This window comes from Antechinus flavipes, chromosome 1, assembly GCF_016432865.1.
Source record: "Antechinus flavipes isolate AdamAnt ecotype Samford, QLD, Australia chromosome 1, AdamAnt_v2, whole genome shotgun sequence".
NCBI lineage: Eukaryota > Metazoa > Chordata > Mammalia > Dasyuromorphia > Dasyuridae > Antechinus > Antechinus flavipes.
In genome coordinates this window covers 263349597-263359739 of record NC_067398.1, presented here as the reverse complement: position 1 = coordinate 263359739, position 10143 = coordinate 263349597, and positions in this window count along the sequence as shown.

Here is a 10143-nt window from a genome sequence, read left to right as displayed (position 1 = left end):
AGGAAACTGAACCTAGACAGAATAAGTAGCTGCCTAAAAGTCATACAAATGAACCAAAATTCAGGACCTCTGATCCCCAATTCAGTATCCTTTCTCTTTGTCTGGATGCTATGAACAGCTGTTTTTTTTTTTTTTTAATTTCTTGATTTATGCCTAAGTTTCATGGACACCAACCAAAGAGTTCCAGCTAAAATCCCCTTTAGTTGTGGATCAGGCCTATTTAGCTGCTGCTAAACTACTGTAGACTTTTCCTTGGATTTGGCATCTAACTCACCATTCCCTTAACACACACACACACACACACACACACACACACACACACACATCCTTTTCTTAAAAGGATGGTCTTTTATGTAGGCAGTTGCTTTTTTAGTCTCACTTAAGGTCCCCTTGCTAGACCGATCATGATACCTGATATCGTCATTAGACAGATTTTTCCTCAGCATTCAAGTTTTTTGGCTCCAAGAATTTGTTACCATTAAAATATATATTTTAATATACATATTAAGCATTTGAGTTGGAGTTAGAAGGGAGGATATGAGAGATCATCTAATCTAATTATTTAATTTTACAGATGAAAAAACTGAGGCCTAAAGAGATGGAGACAACATGACTTGATGCTTTATGAAACAAAGGGAACCAGAAATCACATTAGCTGAATAATCCAGAATAAATGAATGTGTGTGTATTTGTAAACAAGTATATTTGTAAACTTCACATGCAGGGGGAAGCTTGTTGTAGTGAATCAAGAGGAACACTTGGGTTCTAGGCTAGCCTTTGACAGGGACTGGCTGTGCAACCCTGGGCAAGACCCTTTGCCTCTTGACCAAGAATGTAAATTGCAGAATAGTTTTGGATTTACATCAATAAAGCTTTTTTTTTTTTTTCATCTTAGGAATTCTATGAACAAAAAAAAAAAAGGCTTCATACAGTTAGCAGGATGTTCTATCTGAAAATGCAGGACATAATTTGAATAATAATCTACAGCATTCACACTTTCTCCATTCCCTTTACCAGTTTAGGCAATCAACAAAACATTATCTCAAGTCCTGATTTGTAACTTCTGCTGATTTTCAAGATATAAATACTTACATTGAAAATTTAACAATTGGCTCTAGTTTCAGCCCATCCTTGCATACCATATACTTTGCTCCCAAGTATAAAAATTAGTTAGAAATATTCTATAGTCAACTATGCTCAAAGGGATATCAAACTGTGCATACCCTTTGATCTAGCAATGTTCTTAACTGGGCTTATATCTCAAAGAGATCTTAAAGGAGGAAAAGGGACCCACATGTGCAAAAATGTTTGTGGCAATCCTTTTTGTAGTGGCAAAAAATTGGAAACTGAGTGAATGGCCATGAGTTGGAGAATGGCTGAATAATTTATGATATATGAATGACATGGAATATTTTTGTTCTATAATAAACAATCAGCAGGATGATTTCAGAGAGTTCTGGAGAGACTTACATGAACTGATGCTAAGTGAAATAAGCAGAACCAGGAGATCATTGTACATAGCAACAAGATTATATGATGATCAATTCTGATGGATGTGGTTCTTCTCAACAATGAGATAATTCAGGCCAGTTTCAATGATCTTATAATGAAGAGAACCATCTATGAGTAGGAGAGAATACTGTGGAAACTGAGTGTGGATCACAACATAGCATCTTCATTTCTTTTGTTGTTGTTTGCTTGAATTTTATTTTCTTTCCCATTTTTCTTTCTTTTTAATCAGATTTTTCTTGTGCAGCAAGAGAATTGTATAAATATGTATGCCTATATTTGATTTACGTATATATTTTTACCATGTTTAACATATATTGGATTACTTGCCACCTAGGGGAGAGGATAGGGGGAAGGGGAGGAAAAATTGGAACACAAGGTTTTGCAAGGGTCAATGCTGAAAAATTATCCATGCATATGTTTTGAAAATGAAAAGCTTCAATTAAAAAAAAAGGAAGCACATTGCTTTGAGCTTCAATAGTTACTTGCTATAAGCATCACAGCTGTGACTGTTCTTATTGATAGTGTGATACCTTCTTTTTTGATAGACCTGATAAGTGATAGAATCTTCTCTTGCTGTCTTTTCCTTCTGGGATATGCTGAGAGTTTGGTAGGTGAGTTTCCATTTTATTTTAAGTTTCCTTCTAAAGATATTTCTTGAAGTATTTCTGGTCTAAATTGTAGAGGGCTGAAACTCTTGAGTCCTTACACTGAGGATGGTTCAAGGACTTAGGGCTAATTACTGATTGGACAATACCTTATGGGCATAAGCTTGGAAAATGGTCCTTCCCACTATCCTGTACTGGCTCAATGATTGGTGTATACAGAAGATTGTAGGAGGGACTAGGGGGTGAACTAAGACGAACCAGAGTCACTTTTTGTGATGGATGAGGAAGAAGGCGGTTCTGCTTCCATCCTGTTCAATCCTGCTTCTAAAGACCAAGAATAAAAACTTATCCTGACTCTGGCTGATTCTGGGGTGACTGGGGTGCTAGCGTGGTCATCACACTAAATCACTGAGTTTAATAAATATTTCATTAAAAAGGTAAAAGAGAGAGAGAGAGAGAAATATTCCACAATTAAATATGAACCATACATCTAAGATTTTCATTACTAAGTGGGTAGTTTGAAAGAAAGATTGTAGTAGAACTGAGTATGCTGTGATTCTAAAAAACAAAACAGTGTAGGAAAAGGCAAAAACAGTAATTAAATCATATGATTGAGGTGCAAGAATGACTAACAGAGGGAAAAGAGGTGGAGCAGAAGGGTTAGTAGTTCTGGAATCCTACTCACATAGGGAATGGGTTGAAGAGGAAACTCTTTGTGTGTGTGTGTGTGCATATTTATATATATACCAGAAATGTATAAAAGTCTTCTAAATTTATGGAAAGGGGATGGGATAAGGGGGAGGGGTTTATAGAAAATTGTGTCTATTAATGGGAAGGGGATAAGATATATAGATTAACAGGAATAGGATAAAAGGGAGGGAAAAAGTGGGGAAAGAGAATAATGGAGGGATCCTTGGAGGGAGAGGGAGATTAAGCAATAGAAAGGCAGTGGGTAGAAGTAAAGCAGAGGAATAAGCAGGGATAGGAAATAAGAGACACACACAAATATAATAACAATGATCAGGAGTAGAATTGATTAGAAAAGAAAAGCAGGAGTAGTCATTGATCTTAGATAAAGTTTAAGCTAAAATTGATTTAATCAAGAGAGAAAAAAGTTAGGAAAACTATACTATGTGTCAGCTATATTGGTCAAAATTGTTTATTTAAATAACTAGATATTATAATATTGGAATATTGTTGTGGTGCAGGAAATGATGAGATGGTAGATTTAGAAACATTTGAAAAGTCTTGAACTTATAAAGTATGATGTTATTAACCTTCAGAGAAATAGAGGATAAACAAATGTAGTATATTAGAGATGGGGAACCTTTTTTTCTGCCAAGAGCCATTTATAACAATCATTCATTAATTATATAAAATTATCAACTTAACAGAATTCAAGCAATGGGAGGTTGTTATACCTTGCTTTCGGTTCATCACCTGAAGTTGCCTTAGCAAATGATTTCATACATATATATATCCCATGCTTAATTGTAGCCTTCTTGCAGAAGTGAGGTGGAGAAAGAAAGGAAAAAGAAAAAAGTACAAAGCAGAGAACAAAAGAAAACTACATGGAAGCATAGAAATTATGGACAGCTCTAAATACAATGTGTAATATTTATTATATAGGCTTTCTTGAAATGGAAATTTGTCTCACATTTTGAATTCTCTTATGTTCTGTGTATATGCAATTTTTTTTCTTTTTCTGTTTTTCCTATTTTTAGATTTTAATTAATTATTTAATTAAAAATAAAAGAAAAATATTCCACAGTACACACCAGGAATAAAGAAACTTAAGTTTTGCTACTAACTTGCCAAAGTTATGCCACTTTTCTGGGTCCAATTTCCTCATGAGTAAAAAGACCTTTAACCTTCTTTATAGTTGAGATATTCTGTGGTTAATCAGAAATATAGAAAATATAACCAGCCATGAATAAAATAGTATAAATAACATGGACTAATATGAAGAACTTTGACATTAGAGGGCCTCGATTGAAATATGACCTATTATTGACTATACCTGTGTGAACTTGAACAAATCATTTAAGTCTCTGAGTCTCAGTTGTTTTTTCATCTGTCAAATGAGATTGGAGTAGATGCCTTTTGGTGTCTTCCAGCTCTTTGATCCTACCAAGCTAGAAGTATATCTGTCTACTTCCTTAAATATTAGTCCTCTAGGGTTTCATCCAACTTCTGGTCACATTGTCATTTTGGCAGGAAGGAGGATCCTAAACTCGATTTCCAAGATTTGACTTCCTTTCCCACCAAATTCAAGTTCCATCATGAACATATATGAAGAATAGCAAAAAAACAAAAAACAAAAATACACCCTATTTATCCAAATTGGTAGCAAAACATAAAGCTATGATCCCATGAAATTGATGTAACCTTTCTCCCAGTATCCATTGATGTAGTCATATTGAGATGACTACACTGACTTGAAGGAAAGGCAAGGTAGAGTTATCAAAAGCAGGGAGAGCTTTAGCCTTTGCTAGTCTCTTTTAAATCCTCTTTAGAGACTTTTCAAGAGGTGAATCACTCTAGGACTTTCAGTTTCCAGCTTTGAGAAAGAAGATGGAAAGATCAATTCTACTTTGAGTTGCTGAAGAAAAAGATTCTAGAAAGAATGAGAGGAGAGGCCAGTGTCCTATCATGCTCCTGGACCAAGTGTAGAATAGTAGAGCTTTGGTGAGTTTCTCCTTGGATGAAATCCAAGACATTTTCTCTTGGTTAAGCTTATCTTGTTCTCTCAGTGAGAGAATTCCTTCATTCAGTATTGCCTGATACATATTCTTCTAGGTATAACTTCTCTGCTTTTTGTTTTGCTATCAATTTGGATTGTTGTTTTTATTTTGTTTTGTTTTGCTTTCTTTACTTGTGTTCATGGTGAAACTTATATTTGATGGGAAAGGAGTCACACTTTTGATATTGAACTTGGGGTCCTCCTTCCCTCAAAAATGTTATGGCCAGAAGTTGGATGGAACCCTAGACTAATAATATTTAAGGGAGTAGGTAGATAAAATTCTAGTTTGATACCTCCCCTCCGAGTGGCTTCCACTCTCCCTCCTGGCAGAAATTAAAGTCTCCCTTGGAGAAGGGTCGGGGAAAAGAAGTTCAAAGGCCTCCCTTTGAGTTATGAAACTACACTCTTGCCACACACTTGCTCCCTCAGCTAAGCTGGGAGGGGAAGGGGAAATGATATGTAAAAGGACAAATTGAGACACTTCCCAAAGACCTAGGCTCTTACTAAATAGATTAAGTTTTTATCTTTTGATTCCAATGACTGACATTCTGCTGAAGATGATTCACCACTGAATTAGAGTCAGGAAGAATCTTCAATCCCCAAGAGGTTATAAAATAACTGGAGAGCAGTTCTGCTTTCTTGTTTCTTGACTATATCCCCTAGATAGACTCTAGGACTGTCAGTTCTCTCTTAGACTTCTAGAGAGTAAGAGAAGAGATTTCTTTTCTTAATATGAGAAATTGAGGCTATGCTAATGATCATGAAGATGTGTGCTTGTCTGGATGGTTACCCCTTCTGTCTTTGTTTCCTCCCTGAGCACAGGATGATTTAGTATTGGTAATTACTCTACCTGGGTTCCCAATTGGGTTTCGTCTCCCCAAAGAGAAGTGTTTCCTGATGCTTGCACCATTCCTTGGAGATGATCACTGAAAAAATCATTCTGAAACTAATAAAACTAAAGAGCTATGCCATGCTCAGGAGAATTAGACCTTGTGAGTAACTTAGATGGTTTAGGCCTGAAAAGAAAGTGAAGTGTCTGTTCAGTCTCACAAAATGCCTTTATATTTGAGAGGAAATTATAATGATGGCGATGGACTATTGTTTATTTATTCATAGATAAATAGGTGAATATACTAATGGTACAGTGTATAGAATGTCAAGCCTGGAGTCAGGAATTCCCCTCTTCCTGTGTTCAAAACCTATTAGCTGTGTAACTAATGGTGTAACTCACTTAACTTTGTTTGCCTCAGTTTCCCATCTGTAAAATAAGCTGGAGAAAACCCAAGGGGTTCATGAAGAATTTTGGACACACAACTGAATAACAACAATAAACAAATACATAGAACTTGTATTAAGTGATGAATGTGTGATGGACGCTGCTAAGTAGAAGTCTTTCATGTTTTTAAGTATATTTTTGGTGTAGTGGAGGAATAAATAGCTATTCTCCACCTGATAATTATATTGTACTTTGAGTACCTTTTCTAAAAGAGGCCTTGTTATTCCCCTTTGGGGAGATGAGGTATGAGCCATGTCTAAGCTTTGTATAGGAATTTTCCCTACTATTCCTACTCTGGGAATGAGTAGGGATATAATGAGCCACAAAAATAAGAAAAACCCATGTTCCTTTTTTTGGTTCAGGTCAGATGAAGTGAGACTCTCTGTTATTCTAGAATAGGAGTGCCTAAGTCATGAATCACATATTCTCTGCAATGAAAATTAATGTCTAAAACCCAGTAAACCGTGCTAAACCTTTTAACCCTGTAATGCTGTAAGCAAAGCAACTACATAAGGCCCTACCATTAGGCTGGGATAGTTCTTTCCTAAAAAATAAAGCAGTCATGTCAAACTCAAATAGAAAGAGTCTAATTAACTCATACATAAGAATTTTTGCAGACCTCATATTGATTTAGAAAACCATATGTTAATATTTGTGGGGTTTTGTATATTAATTATTTTGTCAAATTTTCCCAGTTATATTTTAATCTGGTTCCTGCAGCATTTAGAAGGATTGTGGGCTGCATGTCGCCCACAGGTTTCATGTTTGACACCTCAGCACTAGACAGAACAAATACAAGTGGACAACACAGTCCCTATCCCTACCCTTAAAGAGCTTACATTATAAAGAGGGAAGATAACAGATATAAGTGGGAAATAGAAAACAGCTGTGTGGATGGCACACACACACACACACACACACACACACACACACACACACACACATACTCAATAGATGATAGAAGAGGAGTCATGGTATAGTGATGACTGGCAAATGAAGTAGAGACCTAGGCCCTAGCAAGGTAAGGAAAAAGTTCATCTGTCAGAATTGGGGATAGTTCTGGAGGCAGTGCAGAGAAAGTAGAAATGATGGTTGGCATGCAGAAGACATGGCATGGACAGGGGTTAGAAGAGTAGGCAAGTAACTTATCCGGTAATTAATCTGAACTCTATCCTCTACTGAATATGAGAGATTTTAGAGAGGAGAAAAGGTAAGAGTCAATTCCAGTAGAGGCACATAGTGTAAGACAAAACATAAGGTTGTAGCTAAGAATGAATAGAAATCTCTATTGGAAAAAAAAAAAAGATGCATGAAGAACAAAGGCAAAAGTAATCTTATACAATTCAAGACATACATGTGTGTGCCAGGGATGTTCTAAAAGAAATTTCAGACTGGCCACATAAATGACTCAAAAGTCTGTTCCAATTCTAAAGTTTTAGGACAAAGAGGATAGAATAGTTCATGATAATGGAGTTAAATGTAGGGGAATTTTCTTTTTAATTTCCTTTCCCATCATGAACTTGACAGACATAAATACACATCCATCTAAAAAAACAAAGAAAAAAAAAAGAGGATTATGAAATAGTGACTTACTATTATCAAAAGAGCCATAAACTTCTCCCCAAACTTTCCTTTATAGAGGGGTCATAATCTTCTTGTAACTCCATTTTCCAACTCTTCTTAGCTTGGACTTGGGGGAATAACCTGATCCCAAGCCTATTACTCCCTAGTGGTATCCAATGTTTTCTTTTTGTGTGTTCTTAGAATGTAAGCTCCTTGAAGGCAGAATGTCACTTTTTAAAAATTTGTATCCCCAGAGTTTAACAGTGCTGGACACATAGTCAATGTTAAAATGTTTATTGAACTGAATGCTCGGTTATAATTTTCAAAGCATATATTAAATTTAATACAATAGTAACAAAATTGCCTAGTCTATTTGGTAAACTTGCTTTTTGTTCTCTACTGTATATTTTTTAAATGTTTCATTGGCACATTTTTTTTTTACATCACTATCATTACCCACCAATATTTTCCCCACTCCTACTTAATTAACTTTTACCCAGATAGAAACCTTCCCTTGTAATAAACAAGTATAAAGTAGCAAAACAAATTCACTCATTGACTATATCTAAAATTGTATGTTTCATTTTCTACTTCTAGTGTGTCACTTTCTTTGGGAAATGTCATTCATCAATTTTCTGAAGACAAGATAGCTCCTTGAGTTGTTTAGAGTTCTGAAGTCTTTCAAAGTTATTTTCCTACACATCACTGTAATCATTGTTTAAATTGTTCTGATTCTGTTCATTTCATTCTCCATCAGTTCATAAAGTCTTCTTAAGTTTTTCTGAAATTAACCCTTTTATCATTTCTTACAGAGCAATGATATTCCATTACATTCATATACTATAATGTGTTCAGCTATTCTCCAATTGTTGAGTTTTCCTTTGCTTTCTAGTTCTTTACTACAAGAGGCTGCTATAAATATTTTCATACATATGAGCCCTTTTCCTTGTTATGTCTCAGGTTCCCTAAATTATTATGCCCCAAATAAAATTATTATAGCTCCACTCCTTTTTCCCTTGCCATTAGGACTGGGAGAATTGAAACCTTGAAGCTCTGGTCATTCTAGTATCAAAAAACTCTAGGTGGCTTATCTCAAGTCCTTGCTGGGATAATTCTCCCTCCATTTGAGTATTGCCCCTCACCTTGATGTCTCTTGCCCCCAACCCTCTTATCTTGACCCTCATCCTGTCAGGACTAATATATGGTCCTCTCTTGGAATCATGGCTTATCTGCTCACCCAATGTGATGGTGCCATCCCCCTCCCCCTTACCCTTATCCTGTCAGGACTAAGTTATGATCCTTTCCTGGAACTATGGCTTGTCCAGTCACTAAGTATCCTCATACCCACTCTCCCCCCTTATCTGCCTTTATTTCCCCTAGCTATATAAGTCTCCTGACTTAGTTGCTCACTGCTTTGGACAAGAGTCCCATGCAGTCAGCTCGCCTTGGCTGTTCTAAATTCTCCACAATTAAAATATTAAAAACCAATCTCTGTTTTGCCTCAGTTTCTCTGCCATTGCACCCTTTGTCTTTGATCTCTTTAGTGGATAAATGCCTACTACTGGCATAGTAGCTAAAATAATATGCATAGTTTAGTGACGTTGGGAGTATAATTCAAAATTGATTGACCCAATTCACAATTCCATCAACAATGCATTAATGTGTCCCTCTTTCATAGCCCAAGAAAAGAAAAATTTAGAAGGGATTCAGATGAGTTCTATTTCTTTTTTTACTTTGCTTTAGGGAGGATATACTTTGTAGAGTTTATAGAATTTGGAGTTGATAGGAACTTAAGAAATTTTCTTACCTACTCTACCACCTAGAGTAGATTTATAGGTGAAGGAATGGACAATTAAAAATGGAAAGTGACTTGCTTTCACTTTTAAATTCAGTATGCGTTTCACTCTGGGATAAGTTGTATACAGAAAAAAAGGAGGGACCAAAGAGAAGATAACATGAGACTGTGAAGATATAAATGGCAATTGAAACTATGTGAATAAATGATTCACTAGGAGAATTTGGTTAGGAGAAAAATCAAGGGAGCTGATCAAGTTATCATTCTTTTCTACTGATGATCATTTGTGTGTCATTTTAAATTTGATTTATAATTCAATCTGCCATCCTAAAATTAAACAGAGCAAATAAAAGTTTTCAAGAGGGTATCTTTCTGAAATGTAACATGACTCTTGATGACCTTTGTTATTGAAAAAGGGGTAACAAGTATATAATTATCCTGATTGAAACTATCAGATCATAATAATTTCCTAATATGAAATCTGAAAAAATAGGAAAGAAAGAGAACTTTCCCTGGATGACAAAAGCCAATTAGTTGCAAAAATAGAATTAAAATTCATAGCACCTACTTTTTAAGTGCCTCTCTCCACCCCTTCCTTTCCATTATCCTTCATTGTAAAGCACATCCAAATTAAAAGAAGGTTGCTTTC